The sequence below is a fragment of the Octopus bimaculoides genome, chromosome 2, assembly GCF_046866305.1.
Source record: "Octopus bimaculoides isolate indiv1 chromosome 2, ASM4686630v1, whole genome shotgun sequence".
NCBI lineage: Eukaryota > Metazoa > Mollusca > Cephalopoda > Octopoda > Octopodidae > Octopus > Octopus bimaculoides.
In genome coordinates this window covers 38045888-38068652 of record NC_142929.1, presented here as the reverse complement: position 1 = coordinate 38068652, position 22765 = coordinate 38045888, and the positions used below count along the sequence as shown (strand labels likewise).

Genomic DNA, 22765 nt, shown 5'->3' with positions numbered 1-22765 from the left:
AAAATCTTAAAGCTAATGCATGATTAATTCAAAATAGTACATTACATTTGACTGAGTAATCTGAATGTTAAAGGGTTAAACAAAGCTAATAAGCAGATACAAAGTATCAAAATTACAGAATTTGCTGGGACTGAAGTCCACAGTAATTTCCTCTATCTTATGCATTTTCAACAAAATTCACTTGTCATTTTTAATGCTTTTATAATAGTGTATTTTATTTTAGATTATTTTAATCTAAAGACATGCTTTGCCCATTTTTTTTTTATTTAACATCAACTAGATTAGTGTATTTTACAAAATGCTTATCAAAATGTATATTAACAGTTATTTCATAATACACTTGAAAATAGATAACTGTAGTGTCTCTCAGATTGTTCTAACAATACTAAATGAGTAATTTTCAATTCAGTTAAGAGATTATTAGGAGCTTCATAAAATATTTCACAGTAACTGTGAACAAATCAAAAACAAAAGACAAAGATTAAGGTTCAACTTGAAATTCCATAAAAAAAAATCACACTAAACCAATTAAAATAGACTTCAAAGGTAGCATGTATATTCAAGAATTTATAAATATTATTTGTCCCTCCCCTCTTAAAACACAAATAAATAGAACTATAATTAAAACAATATAATTCTTTACATCAAAAGTAAGCAAATTGCAGTGAGAATATATTTGACAGAAACATAATTTCAAGAATAGAAAGGAGTTTTCTAAGGAGAAGCGATATAGTCATATTTTTGAAATATCATCATCATCATCATCATCATCATCATCGTCATCGTCATCATCATCATCATCATATCATCATCATCATCATCAATTACATCTCTGTACAAAATTTCAGAAAGAAATTTTTCATTTATAAATGGAAAATGGAAAGGAAAATTGAAAACAATAAATTGAACAAGACACTTTATGCTTCATACAAGTTACAGGCTTACAAATATTGGTTACAATAAACCATTCAACATTTTGTGCCATTTTAGGGGCAAAATTATGCTTAGAGTTGCCAATACAGACAATCTTTCTGATATATAATTTAAATAGTGTCTTTCTATGAAGTTTGATTGCACCTTTTTTCATTTTTTTTTTTTTTTTACATTTTCAATTTTTCTTTTCCTTTTACTCAATTTTTATACTAAATTCAGTCATAACCAGGTCATCCTTAGAATTTTCTGCACAGAACCAATTCCATGATAAAATAGATTTTAAAACACAGATATTAAAAATGAAACGCACACAGCTGCACAAAACAGTGTAACTGTGAGTGTTTTGGTGAATGAAAAGTGCAAAATGGAAAAATAATTTCCAAACTTTGAGCCATGCTTCCATTTTTTTTTTTTTAAGTGTAAATCAAAATTCTTGCTAAAATGACTAATTCTGCAGCAGGTGATATGGCTGAAGCAGGAAACTGAGATATAAAAGAGTTTTGCAAAGACAAATGAAAACTAAGGGTAACAGTAAAATAACTGAGTGAACCAGAAACTATTGATATTTCTTTGTACTAAGTACCTTTTCTTTTTGTTTTTAGTTGGGTAAGCATAATGCAAACAACTACACGATGTGGAATTTATTGCTTCTTATAAATAACATTTAAAAAATTTTTTCACCCTCATCCATTTACCAATAATTAGATGTGAATATTTTCTTGGTAGACATGCATCTACAGAAACAGACAAAGGACAAATGTTTAGGCTGAAAGGCGTACCACTGAAATGGTGTGTAGTGTGACTAATACATGTTGATAGAATTTCATACCTTTGACTGGTTCTAAATAAGCATAGAAAGAAAAGAAATAGAAAAGTATTTTAAGTTACATGAGAATATAGAACTGTATCTATCAAATAAACAGATATCAATATTTATAGAAAGAAAGATCCAGTTAGTCTCAAAGGATAGATCATAATCAATATGACCAAGAGAAAAAAATCAATAAAGACTGTATTGCTGTTCTTAAAACAACAATAGAAATTATACTTCTTTCACTATTATTTTATTCTTTCACATATATTACATGTTTCACACATATTACAAGTTTCTTCCAAGTAAATAAAGATTTTATGTTGCTTTTGATAAATAATTCCTTACAATTTCTGTATTTAATAAGTTATTAAATAATTATTCTGCTTTGTCAAGGATTACGTTAAAGTTATTCTCATAAGCTTTTCAAAGCTATCAATAATTTAATACAACAGACCTATCTTTCACAATATATCAAAAGTAACAGTCTCAAATCTTTAACACCTTAAACATATTTTACTTGAAGCTTATCTTAGTTTGCATTTCTCTCTGGAACATCTGTTTTATGAGCTAGACCCCAACCTACTCCACATTGATCAGACATCCTGTCTTCTGCTTTGCAAGAGGCAATCCCAAAAGGCCTACTTCATAGTCTGGGGCTTGAGAATGCTAATACTATTTAGTTATTGGGGTCTTGTTATTACACTGTTAACTCATACCTTAATAATCTGATTTAAAATGATTATATTATTTCAAATAGCAGGCCTAAATTAGAAAATTGTTCGTATCAACCAAGAAAGTATGTAATATGCACTATTTTATTTATTGCAAAAACAATTTGATTCAAAAATTAATGTAACGATTTTTTTAAACTACATACATACACACATACACACACTTCAGCATACAAATATGATACAAAGTACTTAATATGTGAAGCAGAGTTAAACATATATATATATATATATATATATATATATATATATATATATATATATATATATATATATATATATAGACATATATATATAGACATATATATATATATATATATATATATATATATATATATATATATATATATAGGCATATATATATATATATATAGACATATATATATATATATAGACATATATATATATATAGACATATATATATATATATATATATATATATATATATATATATATATATATAGACATATATATATATATAGACATATATATATATATATATATAGACATATATATATATATATATAGACATATATATATATATATATATATATATATATATATATATATATATATATATATATATATTAATTCAATAATAGGATGAATTCTTTTATAAGAATTTATTAAGTAGCTAGCGTGATATATATCAAAATAAGCAACAAAGATATTCAAGGTTACTGCAGTACAATCGTTTCATGCGACTCCATTTATTTAAGCAATGTGAGCATTACATTAAATGTAAAATGCAGAGCAAGCTTCAGCTGCACAAAGATAAAGAAAAGTTACTGAAATTTCATTTCAGTAGAAGGACATATTACTGTTGTAACTACATTTAAACAATCCAAGTGGGAAGGAAGAATACAAAAAGCCATTTTGACTTAGCCAAAGCAAACTTTTTGTATTCTTCCTTCCCACTTGGATTGTTTAAATGTAGTTACAACAGCAATATGTCCTTCTACTGAAATGAAATTTCTGTAAATTTTCTGTATCTTTGTGCAGCTGAAGATTGCTCTGCATTTTACATTTAATGTAATGCTCACATTGCTTAAATAAATGGAGTCGCATGAAACGATCATACTGCAGTAACCTTGAATATCCACACATATATATTGTGTGGAGGTGAGTGGTTTAGTAGTCAATGCATTGTATTCTTAAGCAAAACACTGCATTTCACATTGCTCCAGTCCACTCAGCAAAAATTAATAACCCTGTGATGAACCAGCACCCCATCCAGGAGGGAATATATGTACCACAGAATTTGGGAAACTGACTTTATGAGCCTATGGCACAAGAAGGACATTTGATCCTTTATGGCCACAGCTCTAAGCTGAAACTATAAAAAGAAAAAAATATATATATATATATATATATATATATATAATCCAAGAGAGTTAGGGGTTGAGGATCCAACCCACTAAGGGATAATATATATCCAATATACTGCTGGGAGGGTACCCAATTATTGTTACACTAGTGTTATACCAAGTGCAATAAGTGGGTGTGGGTAGATTAATCAACGGAATACAGTGTCTGCAAGTTGATGAGTACTTCATATTCCCCTCCATTTTCTTATTGCTATATATATATAAATATATATATATATATATATATATATATATATATATATATATATATATATAATGAACTGCAGAGCAGAAGATAATACTCCTATTCTTCCCACTAACTCTCACTGCATAATCTTGTACTAAATAGCAGTCAATATTTTGCAATTCTTATTTATTCCCTGTTGTATTCCTTTTCAAAGTGTTTATGCATACCAACTGCATTTGTTTAAAACTTCTGTCAACAGTGATTCCTTCTGTGTGTAACTTTGTGGAAGGAAGATAAATGAAGTCATCAAATACTTCAATGAAAACATGGTCACCATTATTTCTGTCAGCATCCAGGAGAAATCTACTACCTATACCACCTGATGTCAAGTTTCAAAAAATGAGCCATCATTTCACTTATTATAAACCACAATTCCACTCTTCACAATGAACTCTTAGCATGTAGTTGAGTTACTAAATTACCATCACATGATATGAAATGCCAACTGCCTTGTAGACAACATGATGTCTAAAAAAGTTTTACTCTGAAAATTGTCAAACAAGTTGACAAATTGAACAATGTCCAGGACATAGATCAGCATTTCCAACAGATTTCATTAGCACTGCCTATACATAATAATCATTGACATCATAAGATTATGAGCAGCAGCATTCTTGGTAAAATCTGGATGAGATCAGAAGTTTTTAGTCAAAGCACAATCTAGACAAGTTGACTGTGTTGTGCATATGAGAGAGCTCAAAATACAAATAAATTTTATATGAAAGAATATTAAATATACTTGAATAGAACTCCTTTTGCTTCATTTTAAGGAAATCCAGAAGGAGAACTTAAAACTCATGTCAATGAATACCATGACTTAGGAAATCTTGCAGAAATGTTTTCATTAGACAAACTGACTTCAAGAGACAGAGAATCAAATGTATTAAAAATAAACTGGATAAAGCAAATGTGATAACAATAAGGAGATGCATGTGGCTTTCTTGCTAGATGCAAGGTTAAACTCACATTACACTTGTTCCTATATACATACCTACTGTAGCTAGTTATGTCTATCGTATGAAGACGAAAACCTTAAGTAAGCTAAATCAAAGATAGATGGGCATAAAAGATCATGGATTTTAACAGGTATGTTTGGAATCGACAGAAAGATAGCAATAGTCTATCTGAAGGTTGTGTGCATGGCAAGAAATGAAGAGTAAGTGAGGTTCCCAAAGTTTTAGGATATTGATAATTTTACAATAAAAGGTACAAATTTCAGAAAGTCAGCCACCAAAATAATCAACAAGTTCTGTGAACCAAACGGCCTTTGACTTAAGTGGAGAAAATGCTGATGATCATGAATATTAAACCTATTTCTGGTGAGTGACCAACACAAGCTACTGGTTTGTGAATTCAAGATGAAAACCAGGAAAATATGAATCATGATTAAGTGAAAGATTTTGTTGTTTGAACCCAGATCAACTCTAATTAAGCAGATCTATGAACAAAGGCACTTTGCAAAGCCTATCTCCAAGGATTCCTAAGGCACTTGTTGCTATTTCTAGCAGGTCAAGCAACTACATGGTGGTTACTTCATTGACTCAGAGTGATCTTCCAAAAACAGTACTATCAGTTGTACATTTGGAAAGAGAGACTGATGCAGAGGACTTCTCCAGAATTGAGGGGGCTTGAATATTCCTATAGAACAACCTACAGAAAACTATTGACTAGGTAGCAGTTAACAGAATAGTGAAATACAAAAAATATCTGAAGATAAAGTACCTACTTGTCAATTAAAAAAAATTATTATCTTGCACCAAGAGAATGAATGAGAAACAAAGGATATGGAATTGTGAAATAGTGTATTTAAAATTATGAATAGAAGCATGGTTGAATTGACATGGACACACTTGCAATCAGGACAATGGAACAATGACAAAATACTGAAATGTCATTTTTTGGTGACTGTTAAATATAGATTATGATTGGAACAACAGATCAACTGCAAAGGTATTGATGAAGGCAATTCAAAACATAGGAACAGCTATGAATAAGCTGAAAGCATTATGTGGGGATAATGTAACACTAATTGCTTGTTTAGTTAATTTGATAATAGGAAGAAGATATTAGCTCAATACCAGCAATGGGAGAATAGAAAATAAAGCAAGACTGGCAGAGAACCAAAGTTTAGAAGTTGCAGGTAGATTCATGGTATGACTGCACAATCTGTAGTAAAATGAATATTTTAGATTGAAACATGCACAAGATATATTGTAACATTTAATATGTTTTCCAGTTAATAGACATAGGCATGGCTGTGCAGTTAAGAAAGTTCTTTCACTACTATGGACACCCAGCTGGTATTTTCTAGCATACCCACAAACTGACCAATGTTTTGTGAGGAAAACTCGGTTGATGGAAACTATATATACATATATACATACATACATATATATATATATATATATATATATATATATATATATATATATATATATATAGGCATGGTTGGAAGGGCATCCAGCTGTGAAAAGCATGCCAAAGTGGACCGGTGACGGCGTTAGGAAGGTCATCCAACCATGAAAACTAGGCCACACAGACCTCACCTGGGCTGGTGCTATATAAAAAGCACCCAGTCCACTCTGTAAAATGGTTAGCATTAGGAAGGGCATCCAGCTGCAAAAATTATGCTGAAGCAGATAATGGAGCTTGGTGCAGTCCTCTGGCTTGCAGGCTCCTGTCAAACCATCCAACCCATGCCAGCATAGAAAATGGATGTTAAATTATGATGATGATGATGATGATGATGATGATGATGAATATATTTACAAATATATATATATATATATATATATAGAGAGAGAGAGAGAGATACACACACACATATACATACATACATATATATATATATACACACATACACATATATAATTTAATTAGTTCATCATGAGTGATGAAAGAATACCCAAAGTCTTCATGGACAGCCAGTTTGATAGTGGGAACAGGAATGTTGGTCAACCATAGCTCAAATATAAGGACAAGCTGAAGAGTTAATATAGCAGTTAATATAGCTCACAACACCTTTCAGCAAAAAGAATGAAGGTTGTGTCAAAATGGTATAAGATACTTTGTTTCAACCAGCATTAACAAGCTTAAGGATGCAAGGTAAAGGAGAAAACCAGCTGCAAATACACCACTGCACTGATCCATAATCCCCAAACTTGCAACATCTGCGGGCTTCTTTGCAAATTGTTGGCAGAAGTCAAATGTCACATTCAACATAGGCATTATGACTAACAAAGAAAGTCGTTGGATCCTCATGAAACAAAACTGACAGGAGAGTCCATCATCATATATAAAATGAGTGTGTGAGTCTGTTTTTGTTCCTCACCCACATCACTCCATACATCTTTCTCTCTGCAGTCTCCACTGAAAATTCATTAAGTCAGGGAAATCTGTCATGTCAGCATCAGTGACACCAATACATAGCATATTTATCCCATATTTTCTCAGGAAAGCCATCTAGATTTCAGGTAAGTAAAACTATTATTTCTCATTCTATCTTTGCTTCCCTTTCTATATTGTTATGGTCTTCTTCACTGCTAGAAATTCTAAATATGCTCCCCATGTAGGTTGATGTGAATAGAAACTACAGGTGTTCTTATGTTCTATCCTTTCATTTCTGTATTTCTTCCCCCACCTCTCTCTCTCTCATTTCAACTGAAAATTTGTTAAGGTAGGTGGATCTGCCATTCCAGTAATGGTATTTCCTATATATATAATATATATATATATATATATGACTACTATATTTGAATGAAGTGCAAACAATGGTGGTAAAAAATCTGTACAGCGGAGACATGGACTCCAGAAACTGCAACAAAAGCAACCACCTAGGTGAGCAACAGCTGTGAATCACAACTTTGATACAGTAGTGAAGAAGGGACACTTTAGTTTTAACAAGCAGCCTCTCTACCATGTATGGTAAGATAAAATGCATTCAATCCATACTGAAAAATGGTTTGAGCATCCAGTTATAAAAAATATGCTAAAAACATGACATTCAAATCAATGAAAACTCTTAACTGTGTATACAGGGCTAAACCTTACCATATTAGTACTGCACACGGCAGAGGATGGCCAGGTTGGAACGTCTGACCATGTATGAGAACCTCTCAACCATCATCAACTGGTCATACCATCAGCCACCTTTCCTTTCAATTCAGAACACACACCAAATAACACACTTATCACTGCCACAAACAGAAATTCTCTTCTTCCCTGTAGGTTCAAAACCTAAGGGATACCAACAGAAACACTGCCATGATAAAATGAGGTCTTGTGATATTGTAGAGAAGCTAGAACAGACATGAGTAGATGTGTATTGTGCATACAAGTTAAGTTGAAAGGAGCCTAAACAAGACATTTTGTGGGCAAGGAACACAAGAACAAATTTTCATGAATTAGTAACAACATTGTGATGGATGGAGTAGGAATATTAAGAGAGAAATGGATATATGAAATAATTAAGGTAGCCAGCATTGTAGTAGGATGATTAAGCTCAGAATTATCATACACAACACAACACCAATCTTTACATATGCATCACAGTCAAGAGTAACAAACAAGCTAAATAAGTGTTCCTCTGACCTCCTTTTGCAAGCTATTTCTTTAATAACTGTTAGCTCCCATTATTACTGCTTTAACTTATTAAAGTTACCAACATGTAACACGTTGGACAAAATCATGGTTGCTGTCCCAATGTATGTGAAGGCTATAGTTAGGACACACAGAATGAACAGCAAGCAATGTTCTTGAAATCTTGTAATGCAGATGACCGAACCATTTGCAAAACAAATGACCGGAAAACAGCCACCTGATCCCCTAACATTCAAATGAATGTGCAAGACAGATATAATTCATACTCACCAGGAAATGGGATATCCAGATGGCTGTGAATACTAAATTTATCCACAATGAAAAATATACTCCTCCATATAGATTACTAAGTGATCTCAAGAAATACCTAAACAACCTCAGAAATTTAAGACAGTCTAGAGAAGGAAAGTTATGGAAGCTGAAAGATCCTTTGGCCAAAAAAGGTTTAAAGAAGTACAAGGAGAAACATATTTCAAGGGGGGAATAGATACTTATAACGTAGAAGATAACCAGAAGCTTCCACAAGATTTTCTGAAAATAGTGGTAGCTAAAAACACTATCAGATAGGTTGAAGAGAGGCTGGATTTCAGGAATATTTAATAAAGAGAAAAACAGAGTTAGAGATTGCAAAGCAGTGTGTCAGTATGAATCAGATCATTGGTGAGAAATGTGTATGCAAAGATAACAACGTAATTAACCACATAAATGCCAAGAAAAAAAGAGACAAAAGAAAGAAGGAAATGTTATTATGAAAGGGTGTTAAATAAACAAAGTGCATTGGAGAAAGAGAAACCCCATGTAGACTCAACAGAGGATTCAGCTATAGAAATTGACATCTATAGAGTCAAAATGGCTATTAAGGATATGAAGGTATGGAAATCATCCAGTCGCTGAAAATATTTAGAGAAGTAGGATACACATGGATAATCATGTAGTATAGAAAGGAGTACTGTTCTATGTTTTAGAGATGAGGAATTCTGTACATTATTTACGTTATTTACATTGGACAGATTTGTGTCCTCATCTTGTTTGTTGTTACCACGTTTCGGTAACAAGATTCTGAGTTCTATTCCAGGTAGTGCCTTGAATGAACAATAATAATAACATCAAAAAATATATTAGGAATGAGAACCCATGGTTGGATTCAAAATTTCACCAGGACACCTGATGAAGGCTGGAAAGTAAATCAGCCGAAACATTGTGGTAACAACAAACAAGATGAGGACATATCTGTCCAATGTAAATAATGTAAATGATGTATAGCTAGGAGTAGTTCTAAATGAGTAGCATAGCAGTTTCATTATCAATGACTACAAGGACAAAGAAAATGCTCTAGAAAGAAGCATGTACAGAGGAATCACACAGATGAACCAAGTCATGAAAGTAACAGAAAGAGCTATAGCACAACTAATAAGGAAGAAAATTCATTTAAATGAGATGTGATTTAGATTTGTGCAAGAACAGAGTACCAAGAAGTCCTCTTTCTAGTGAAACAACTTCATATGTTCTTAGTTAAGAGCAAGCCAATGTACCTAGCATTTGTTGATCTAGGGCCTTTATCGGGGTACCAAGTTCTGTTGTCTGATTTTTACTAAGAAAAGTTGGTGTAGATGAATGGCTTAAGTGAGAGTCAGCAACAAGTTTTCCAAAGAATTTAGCATTCAAGGTGTCTATCAGGTTCTCAGCTCCTTCCTATATACTATACATAGTTCTCCAGACCATGACAAAGGAATTCAAATCTTTTGAGACCAACCTACCCAAGACTGCCCCTCATCCAATGATACAAACTTCCTGTTTTAAAGTAATCTATATTAAAACCTTCCATGAAAATACCATGTTAATCTATGTTCCAAGCTCCCAGCTTAATAATGGCAGAGATATTTCACTAACTTCTCTTCTTCTTCATCATCATCATTATCATCATCATTTAACGTCCACTTTCCATGCTAGCATGGGTTGGACGATTTGACTGAGGACTGGCAAACCAGATGGCTGCACCAGGCTCCAATCTGATTTAGCAGAGTTTCTATAGCTGGATGCCCTTCCTAACGCCAACCACTCCGAGAGTGTAGTGGGTACTTTTACGTGCCACCAGCACGAGAGCCAGTCAGGCAGTACTGGCAATGGCCACACTCAAGTGGTGTTTTTTACGTGCCACCCGCACAGGAGCCAGTCCAGCGGCACTGGTAACAAAGTTGCTCAAATGTTTTTTCACATGCCACCAGCACAGGTACCAGTAAGGATACGCTAGTAATGATCACGCTCAAATGGTGCTTTTTACGTGCCACCAGCACGGAAGCCAGTCAGCTGCTCTGGCAGCAATCACGCTCAGATGGTGCTCTGAGCACTCCACTGGCACGGGTGCCAGTCATCAAATTCGCAAATTTGATTTGATTTCCATCATTATTTTCAAAATTAATTGAAACAAAGGCAGTGTATTTCAACAAAAATATGGTAACAAAACGGTTAAGACTCAGAACTGACTCTATCAAAGAACTGTAGAGAAATTTTTTCAATTATGAAAGCAAAACCTAGAATCAAGAGGTCTTACAATAAAATCTAGTAAAGAGAGTCAGCAGAAAACAAATGGGACTATTGTCTTCTGGGAAGTGATCATGCTCAATATGCAGAGAAATAGATAGATGCCTTGTAGTGTCCTGAATATAAACTATGGGTGTATGAGAGATACAGTGGAATTGCAGGCAAGCTGACAGACGATTTCATATGTAGCAGATGCATGAGAGTAATTAGCAACATGGACACACATGAAATAAAAAACTCTAGAAGCAGTTGGCAGCTTCTGTTACCTAGGTGACCTAATTAGTAGTGAAGGGCACTTCAAAAGTAGAGTAGCCAAAATAAGAACAGGATGGAAAAAGATCAAGCAGCTATTACCTCTGCTGAAAACACAGGGATTCTTTCTCAAAAGGAAGTGCAGAATTTATTAGATTTGTGTAAAAAGTACAATACCTAATAGCTGTGAAATATGGACATTGGATTCAGAGGATGAACAAAGGCTAGAAATTAATGAAACAAGCATGCTCCACTGGATGTGTAATGTTAATGTATATGAATGAGAGCTCAAATGATCTGAGAAAAAGAATAGGTGCAAGAGGAATGATATGTAGTGTGCTAAAGAGAGTTAATTGGTATGGATGTGTGATGCATATGAAAGATTATACTTGAGTGTCAAGTGATCAAAGTGGAAGAAATCGGAGGTAAAAGAAGACAGAAAAAAATCATTTGTGCCAAGATGCTGTCCTGGAGAAGGCCTATCTAACTAAAGCAAGCACAGAAAAAGAGTATTAAATAATGATGATGGTGAAGATACTATAAAAGAAAATGTAGAATAATATAATATACATAGAATAATTTGAAAATAGTAAGAGCTATTTGAACAAACATGGAAATGAATTCAAAACTTATGGTTGAAATTTAAAGATATTGTTAGCGATTTCTTATTTAGCTACAAAGGAGAGAGATTCATCAGTTATCCAGTTGTTTGATTGCTAACAGTATGTAACATTATCTGAAGATACAATTTCATGAAGGTCACAAATTCTTGTAACATCTGTAAATCAGTGCAAGTATGCTCTACTGCATAACTGGAACATATTCAGCAAAATTCTTCTCAAAAATAAACAGTTTATTTCAACTAAAGATAAAATAAATACTATCAAATACAAAATATCAATGTTTTATGCTTAACCATCTTATCTTTGGTTTCAAATTTTGGCACAAGGACAGCAAGTTCAGAAGAGAAGGCAAATCAATTACATCAACCCTAGTACCCAACTAATACTTATCTTATCAACTCCACAAGGATGAAAAACAGAATCGACCCCAGTGGAATTTGAACTCAGAACACAAAAACAGACAAAATGCTGCTCAGTATTTTGCCCAGCATGCTAACAATTCTGCCAGCTCACCACACCAATCAACATACTAATAATAGCATTAATGGTATAAATAATTAATGCAAAATTAGTTCAGTACCTTACCAATAAATGCAGTGCACTATGCACAACAACACACAATAATACAAAAATATAGAAATACAGAAATTAAAAAATATTATATACTGCCTTTAAAATAATTAACTTCCTCAAAATGATTATTTTTAATGTAACCACAAAGTAGGAGACATTTAGTGTAGCAACATGAATTGTAACATTAATGCATTTCCATGTAGTTGTTCACTTACAGTTTTTGTAAAGCTGTTACAATAGAAAATCAAAGATTCATCATTCTAATGCCCACTTTCTCATACAGAATTTGTTGAGGTAGATTTTCTATGGCTAGATGCCCCTCCTTTTGCCAACATTCACTTGTTTCCAAATAAGGTAATATTTTCCCATTACCAGATATGTTTTCATAGAGGATTGGAAACAAAGACCACCACTTGTATGACAGTGACAATCATTTACAACTATCGCATTTTGTCAAGACAAGTTGACATAACATACACATGCATACACATATATATTACACATTTTATACATACATATATATATATACATGGCTGTGTGGTAAGTAGTTAGCTTACCAGCCACATAGTTCCAGGTTCAGTCCCACTGGATGGCATCTTGGGCAAGTGTCTTCTACTATAGCCTCAGGAGACCAAAGCCTTGTGAGTGGATTTGGTAGATGGAAACTGAAAGAAGCCCGTCATATGTATATAAATAAATATATATATGTATGTGTGTGTATATGTTTGTGTGTCTGTGTTTATCCCCTGCAACATCACTTGATAACCAATGCTAGTGTGTTTATGTCCCTTAACTTAGCAGTTCAGTAAAAGAGACTGATAGAATAAGTACTAGGTTTTCAAAGAATAAGTCCTGGGGTCGATTTGCTCGACTAAAGGCGATACTCCAGCATGTCTGCAGTCAAATGACTGAAACAAGTAAAAGAAAAGAAAGAAAAAATATACCACAATACACACACACACACATATATATACATATACACACACACACATATATACATACACATACATAAATACACACACATACACAACAGGTTTCTTTATTCTGGGGCTATAGTAGAAGACACTTGCCTAAAGTGTCACACAAAGGGACAGAACCCAAATCATGTGTTTAGCAAGTAACTTAATTATCAACTTTTTTTTTCTAATCTAATTTTATTATACAATATGTAATTATTTTGCAATGACTCACTGTTATAGATAAATAGTTAACTAGCAACAAAGTGCAATAATTGTATATTCAATATAGCAGTTAGATTTATGAAATTTTGAGTAAACATGAACATTGCCTCCAAGCTACATGGTTGGGGTTCAGTCCCATTGGGCAAGAGTTCTTGTAAGCCTCAAGTCAACCAAAACCTTGTGAATGGATTTGGTAGACTGTAATTGAAAGAAGCCCACCATGTGCGCACACATGCACACACACATAAATGTATGTATGTTTGTTTGTGCTTCTTCACTTTGACGTTGACAAATCATGTGAAAGACTTTACATGTCTAGGACATCTTATCAGCAAAGTCAATAGGTCAATAAAGGGCTTACAAGTAAGGTTGCCAAAGCCTGTAAGATTTCTGTTGATTTGAATGCAGTTTTAGGACTAAGGTTGGATTCTATACCATTGATGTCAAATCCGTCCTAATGCATGTTTCAGAATACTGCTGGTGACTGCTAGTAAAAGTAAAAGATGAAAAGATCAATACTTTCAACAATGGGTGCTTGAGGAAAATCTGCTGCAGCTCTGGATCAGCAAGGTGTCAAATTAGTTGCAGTAGTGTGATCCTTGAAATAAAATGCTAGTCTATAGAAATTATAGTAGAGATAACCCTATATTATGGTTGCATAACAAAATACTGCATCCCTACAAGTCATTAATAAAATGCTAGTGGCTCAGATGGCTGGATTATGCATTCATAATAATCTAGGAGGATATACCATAGATAGCATTAACATGGATACTACCAAGAAACCAAAAGCCTGGACATCCAAAAGAACATCAGATGTACTGCCATTGAAGAGGAAAGGCTGTGGGGAATGCATCATATATGGAACAATACACAGAGAGTTGCTAAAGACTAGTGTCAAGGGCTTCAAAAAGCTGAGGCCTAATTTTCCAGCTAGGAAGAAGAAAATTAAGAACTAAAAACTAAAATGATTTCATTCAGAATATAAGATGGGAAACTTTAAACAAGATATGAAGGATTGATACTACAAGAAATTGTGATTAAAAAAATTTTCTAGATTTAAATGTGTAGTGTTTCTGCAATGAGATCAGAGCTACTGTTTATAACCAAAATCAGACTTCTCAACAAAAGCATATGCTTAGACAGGAAACATGGTAATTCATTTAGAATGATACCTTCCACATTTATAGACTTAAAAAAAAAAGATTTTCACTTTGTGGCACTTATGATATTCTATCAATAAAAATTTTTTACATAACAAACATAGCAAACAATTATTTCAGTTACTTCACTAACAAAATAAATCTACTTATTTTTTAATAAGAAACATTAAAAACTGCATACATATTAACAAACATATCACAAAACTTAGCAACACATATAAGCAATAATTATAGTGTAGATGCAGTCAAAAATACACATCTTTCAAATAACAAGCATAACACCAATAACAGAAAAGCAAAGATTTCAAAAACTCCAACATCACCATTCATAAAAAAACTCTTCTACAAAAACTAATTCTTCTAATCTTATTGAATTGATAAATAAATTTCACATCTTGAAAAATAGCATATCTGCAATATCCATCTCCAAAGACTGTCATAAGTTATATACAGCCTAATCATTTCCTTTCCTTTAAAGATGTTAGGCTGTAAAATTTTGATAAAAACGCATTAGTCATAAACCTATTCTGCTTAAATTCATTTAATTTAAATCCCTTCTCACAAATTTCACAAGAATTAGTATTAGCTCATATTCAATTTGAACTTCCTAAGAGTAGGCTGCTGTCATCTACACCCATTTGGTGCATCTGCCTCTTCTTGTCATCCTACTGTGACTCACTTTCTAGACCAGTGGTTCTCAACCATTTTTTAAAATTTTGGACCCCTTTAGTTCCAATTTTACTCAAGTGGACCCTCATAGCCATTTGATGTTTAAAAAATCCTATATTTTTTAAATTAAATATCATTAGGAATTGTATTAAAAAAATGTTCAAATATTTTGTGTCTTGCAGAAGTATAACCAATTTATGGGATGTAAACTTTTACAACAAAATCTTATACAGACTCCCAAGAGTCATATGGACTCCAGTTGAGAACCATTGCTCTAGACTTTACAAGATATTTCCTCCAAGAACTACATTACTTTTAGAACTCTTTTTATGTGCTCATTTCAACTCCAATCTTAAAAAATTCCAGCTTAACGTTAACTACATTGGTTTATAGTTAACTCTATACTCTAGTTTATAGAGAGTTTTAAGAAAAGCTAGTCATTCACCACCTCTTCCTACTTATATTAATGAATTAAAACAAATTAATTTGATCATGAGAGCCAGTATTTTTGCTTGAATTCTGCTATTAAAGTTTTAACAAAGAATGAAAAGCAAAATATGTGAGACACCTACTTGAAATAATCAAGTTTAATATACTGGTTTCAAATTTTGGCACAAGGCTAGAAATTTTGGGTGATAGGAAAGGTTGTTTACATCAACTCCAATGCTCAACTGGTACTTATTTTAGTGACTCCAAAATGTTGAAAGACAAGGTCAATCTCAGCAGAATTTGAGCTCAGAATGCAAAGAGAGAGGAAATGCCACTAAGCACTTAGCCCAATGTGCTAACAATTCTGCCAGCTCACCACCTTATCAAGTTTAATATATTAGCTATACTTCCTCCATACATAAACTGAATAATTTTCACAAGCTATTCACCAGCAGTATCAATATTACTCATCAAACTACAAGGTGGTATCAAAAAGTTGCTGGACCAGTTCTGTAGCACGCCAACAAATGTAAGTACACAAATGGATGTGCAGTGAGAGCTAGCAGTGACCTTTATGAGGCAGTGTGCCGAGTGACATCACTGTGTTTACCTCACAAGTTGTGAATTTGTGTTTTTGTGATCACATGTATGCTGTAGTCTGCGATTTTGTCACAGACAAACAAAGAGCCAACATGAAATTTTGCATTAAACTTGGGAAGTCTGCTACAGAGACATTAAGCATGCTTTGGCAAGCTTACAGCCACCAGGCAATGGGTCATACACAATGTTTCAAGTGGCACGGGCACTTCAAAAACAGAAGAATGTCCCTGAAGACGATGAGCGATCTGGAAGACCTGCTATGAATGTCACCCCCAGAAATGTGGTGTTGTGCATCAAGAATTTGTTCCCCAGGGCCAGACTGTAAATCGAGAGTTCTACTGCAATGTTTTGAAAAGGAGGACATTTGGCAAAAGCAACCAGATCTGTGGAGCGCGAAGAATTGGATTCTTCACAATGACAATGCAGCCTGTCACTAAGCTCTCTTCACTCATGAGTTTCTCACCAAAAACAGCATGGTATCACTTCTGCACCCATCCTATTCACCACATTTAGCACCTGCGGATTTCCATCTCTTCCCCAAGATGAAAATGCAGCTCATAGGTCACCATTTTAACACCAATGTCGAGATCCAGAGAGAATCGCAGAAGGTCCTCGACTCGCTTACAGAAAATGACTTCCAGACCAAATTCCAAAAGTGGCAAGAACGCTGGGACCGGTGTATTGCTGCACAAGGCGATTATTTCAAAGGAGATGATGTTAAAACATAGGTAAATAAGTTATTTTTTATTAAACATAACTAGTTCAGGAACCTTAGAAAATGACTTCCAGACCAAATTCCAAAAGTGGCAGGAACGCTGGGACCGGTGTATTGCTGCACAAGGCGATTATTTCAAAAGAGATGATGTTAAAACATAGGTCAATAAGTTATTTTTTATTAAACATAACTAGTTCAGGAACCTTTTGATACCACCTCATACAGTGAGGTGAATGTTTCCACAGCACAAGAGAGCTCCAGCGATCAGTGTTAGTTCTAGTTTCATACCATGAAGCTGGATAGTCTACCAGTCCATAAAATTTCCACATGATCCTGAACCTATTCTTGACAGCTATGTGAACTCAACAATCTACCAACAGAAGATTTGAGATTAATAGCTTACCAACTAGCTATTTCCCCTCTACTAAACTACAGAGGATAGAAGCCAGCCACATACCTTTCTAGCTTTTTAGGTGACAAAAATTACAAATGTAGATATAAATTATTTCCAAGAACTATAGCATGCATAGGCACATCATGACAGTTTGGATACAGGTATGTATGTATATTGTATCAATATTTGTAGATATGTATGTGTGCACGTGTGTTAATGCTTACACACATCACTTCACATGAAAAGCCTCAAACTAAATAATGATGAGGTTTGTTAACATTCATTGTCAACAAATTGTTCACTAACTGCAACTTCAAAGACATGTAGAAAAATTCCCCTGCCTTGAAAATCAGATATAGATTAGCAACAGTAAAGGTACCTGGCTGTAAAACCAATGCCTCAATATATATGTATTCATCTCACCCATAGCAGCATGAAAGAGCTGGATATAAAAACAAACACAAATGATAATTTATCTGAACTCTCTCTAACAGTTAGTATCACGATGCACTCACATCCCTGAATGCATACAGAAAAACTTTGCCAGTCTCTCCACCAAAAATCCCTCCTACTGCTTCAAATCAACAAGGCTGCTAACAAAATTCCTTCCATTACATTCAAATATTGTGCTCAGAGCTTACCCCTATTCTCTCAATACTAGGGTCTACCCTAGTCTTTGGAAACTTTCCAGAGAGTGACCCATCAATCCTCAAGAATCTCTCTTCCACCAGGACGGCTTCTGTAGAGCCAGATCAACTATGAACCTTTCGAGGAGTTTTTCACTTTTCAATGGCAATAAACATGACATAAGAAAAGCATTTTACTATGTTTGGAACAGGAAACAACTAGCTAAGCAGGCCTTTGACTTTATCCATTTCTCATCAAACATAGTGCTACCACTCAAACCCACTTGACATACCTGTTTCTCCTCTTCTCATCACAGTTACAGTCTAGGGGCCTTAGTAATCCCTATGACCAATCCTAATTTGCCAGAAAGTCAACAGTGTAATTTCCTTCATCAAATAACTGCACCTTAAAACATGAAGAAAAACTATCTTCTGTGCAAGCACACAAATGGGTAAAAAGTAGTTTTTAATAAAATCAGTAATTGGTAGCAAAAGTAAAAGAATGATGAAAGAGCAGATATAGGAAGAGAAAGCTAGTTGGGGAAAACTTTTAAATGACCACTTAAGAGAATAAGACAGCTAGCAATGATTATCAATCAATGAACTGAAGGCCAATTATCACAGCTCCGAATCAATGCTTGCCAAGCATAAATTGCAGAAAAAATAACATTTGGAAATTGGCGTTGAATGAAAGTGTATGATCACCAGGCCAGTAAAATATACTCAAGCATTACTTAACTGATAGTTTTTAAAATCTGGTGAAAATGCTGATGAAAAAGAAATGAGCAACTCAACTAAATATAATACTCTTTTTCCATACAAAAATGAGAAAAAAGAAAATCTTTGAAACAAGGAGCAGGAAGTAAATAAAATGGGAGTTGTGAAAACGAAAGCTGGCCAAATAATGGTAGCTTCACTAGGTTAGATAGATGGCGATATTTTTATCAACCACAAACAAATTATAGACTAGTACAATTTATAAGCTAGATTCTTCAAATAATATTCACAATAAAAAATACAACACTTAACAGCAATATAAAACTAAGAGTAAAAAAATCACTAAAAGGACAACACGTTACGAGGATCTGTAATGAAAAATTTGACAGAGTGGAGGGAAAGGTATTTATAAAAATTAGATTACGAAAATCCTTTTCAAATTGCGAAAAGTTTATACACTATCAAGTTTACATTGATGGAAGAATGGTGTATCTAAACAAGTGCCCCCTTTCACACACCACCTCGACTTTGTTTCCTCATAACTTTCAGAAAAATGGATGTTTTTTAATGAAATTTTCTGGATACCTTTCAGATGATGAAGATTACGATTTATTGAAATTCAATTTACAGCTATATATATATTGATTGCCATATATACTGGGTAAGCGTGCACATATATACACTGACACATCACACAAATATCTACAAAATGAAATTTTAAATTTTGTAAACACTGATGTGTATCAGAATGTGCGTGCCTACCAGATTTTCTTTTTTTTTTTTTGGCTTTTGTTTCCTCCCTCCCACAGCGCATTAAATTCCAATATAATCATAATCTACATCATCTGAAAGGTATTTGTAGAAAATTTCATACAAAAAATATCCGTTTTTTTTCTGAGAGTTATGAGGAAACAAAGTTGAGGAGTAAAGCACACATGTGTAGGTATGTCAAATAGAGTAGGTAGTCCAAGTAAATGACAATATTAAACTTTTCCATAGGTATATAATATTGACAAGCTTCAGAATAAGGAAGCGTGATGAAATAATATCACCACAAACCATTCAAAACTCTACAAGCTCATGTTATCAAATAAGCCAACATGATAAAACAAAAACAAAAATTAGTTATAATTTTCATCAGTCGCACTAATTAGGTGTGTGGACAGTTTATTCAGAGAGGAAATTTAGAATAAGAAATGGAGATAAAAATTATAGGGTTAGATAAGTAAAATATTCCCTTTCCTTTTGGTTCATAAATCTGAGACTCAGAACTATAATTTTGATTTACAAACATTATAAAACATTGGTGACTACATTCTATATTAAATAAGATTACAAACTTACAGTGTATCAATACAAATAACATATACACGTATTAATACAATTAGATATCTACGTAGTCTTTATTCCTTAATCACATACTATATAATTGGTTAACACTATGCAGGAAAGGGTTTGCGGGGTACTAGAACATAAATCAGAAAATGTTATTGGATGAAACGTTTTACTTTTGTAAATCAACACAGAAAAAAAATGTTATTCTCATTATATATGTAAAAAACAATATATACTGCTTAATTAAAAAATGTAAAAAAAAAAAATCTTTAAAAATTTGCAAATCAACTTTACACAATTCATGCAATTTTTTTCTCTTTTTTCTTTTTCTTTTCTTTTTTTTTATTTTTTATCCATTTAATCATAGTTAATTCTAAACCATATGTCAAAGCTACTGTGAGATATTGAGTTAATATCCGTTATGACTTTACATATGTACGTGCGTATATTCATGCGTATTTGTCTTATTATTGTTGTTGTATTTAGCTGTTGCACGTATGTGTTTGCGTGTGAATGCGCGCGCACCTGTGACTACGGCAACAGAGAGATACACAATCGCCATCTTTTCCTGATTTGTTAGTGAACCAAAACATGAACTTACCTGTCGGATAAAACTGTTCGAACTGTCGGAAAAACTGCCATCAGAACGCTTAAACTTCCCTCCTTTACGCTTTGATCCTTTTCCCTATTAAAAGGAAAGAAATGTATTAACGTATATGTTATCTAAGCAATGAACAGTTTCAGTTTCTTTTAACTTTCATTCATGCTCACCTGTTGTACATCACACACCATTTTGGTTATATTATTTAACAGAATTACTTTAATAAACATTAATATAATGAAACTCAATAGTTTTTTCTTTTAACTCGTAAAGAAGACTAGTTGACTAATATTGATTAGGTATTACTGTTCAGTGATACTGTTCAGTATTAATATTGCTAGCTACATCTAATTTGGCATCACCTCGCGAATCTTAAAGGAATGTGAGAAAATATGGCGTTCATGCAACTCCTGATGACATTAAAGAAGAATTTCTAACATAGTTACAAAACTATATAGTTAGAATGAGAAAATGTAAATTATTTATTCGCTTCCATTTTGGTATTTATTCTATAAACTCCAAATGGAGAGCTGCAAACTCAAATCTAGCGGGGTTTGAACTCAAAATGTTGAAATCATAATAACTAAACACCGCACCGCATTTACTCTAGCACTTGACAAACTTCAATGTCATGATTGCTAATAAACGTTACCCAGACCAGAAAAATGGAAAACAGACATAATCGATTAAATCGACCTCACTACTTGTCTCTCAAAAGATGAAAGGCATAGTTAGGATTCGAACTCAGGTGTAAAAGGGTATATAACTAAATGCCACAAGGCGTTTTTGTCTGGCAATCTAGTTAATAATAACAATTTAAGGTACAATTTATTTCAAAGATGCTATTGCCTTGGATTTAACTACAGTGGAATTCATTTACCATAATCACAGATAATGTTGTTAACGACCTATTGTTATCAAATGTAGTGGGTCCCAAACTTAAGATTATCAGCTGATTATTGTTATCGACAAGACATCGTCCCCAAACTATCAGTCTGCTGCCTCCACCGTATTTGTTAACTGGATATAGTTGTATAAATAAAACTAAGCAAAAACATTGGTTTACCAAATAAGAAAAGAACAATACAAGCTATAGAGTATATATTGCCTGAAAAGTATTAGCAGATGAGATTTTAAAACTTTGCATAACTCCTTTATTATTTGCACCTTCAAAAGTTATGTATGCACACATACACACACGTGTGTTTTGGGTGCAAAAATGCTAAGTAGTCATTGTGCATCAATTTTAAAATGTGTAGTCTGTTAGACTTGCATATCCAAAGAAAACCTTTATAATCGAAAGGTTTCAGTGATTCTCAACCATTTTTTGCCAATGGACCCCTTTGAATCGTATCTTATTCTACTGGATCCCAACAGACTTTCGATGTTTTAAAAAGCCACGTATTTTTATAATTAAATATTAGGAACTGTATTTAAAAAATTGTTCAAATATTTTGTGCATTGTAAAGATATTACCGATTTACTGCACATAAATTTTAATAGCAAAATCTTATGTGGACCCCAGTTGAGGACCCCTGCTTTAGATTTAAGAAAACAATGTTTTACAAACAATTAGATAGATAGATGAGTGTGTTTCAAGACAAACGTTCATAATCTGGAAAGCCAGTTTGCTAAAGTGAAATTAAGAAACATAA

At 33.3% G+C, this 22765-nt stretch overlaps 1 long non-coding RNA gene across 2 annotated transcripts in view; it reads right to left on the bottom strand.

Annotated features, from left to right (window-relative positions):
- Window positions 1–1357: 1357 nt before the first annotated feature.
- Window positions 1358–22765, bottom strand: part of LOC149137034 (uncharacterized) — a 26818-nt gene continuing 5410 nt past the window's right edge. The window contains exons 1-3 of one of the 2 annotated variants that reach the window (XR_016238663.1): window positions 21281–22765; window positions 21111–21194; window positions 1358–1774 (exon numbers count right to left, since the gene is read on the bottom strand). The exon at window positions 21281–22765 is cut by the window's right edge and continues 1022 nt beyond it. This is a non-coding gene — a long non-coding RNA (uncharacterized LOC149137034). The remainder of the gene's footprint in view (window positions 1775–21110; window positions 21195–21280) is intronic. The other variant, XR_016238664.1, reaches the window with a different exon arrangement.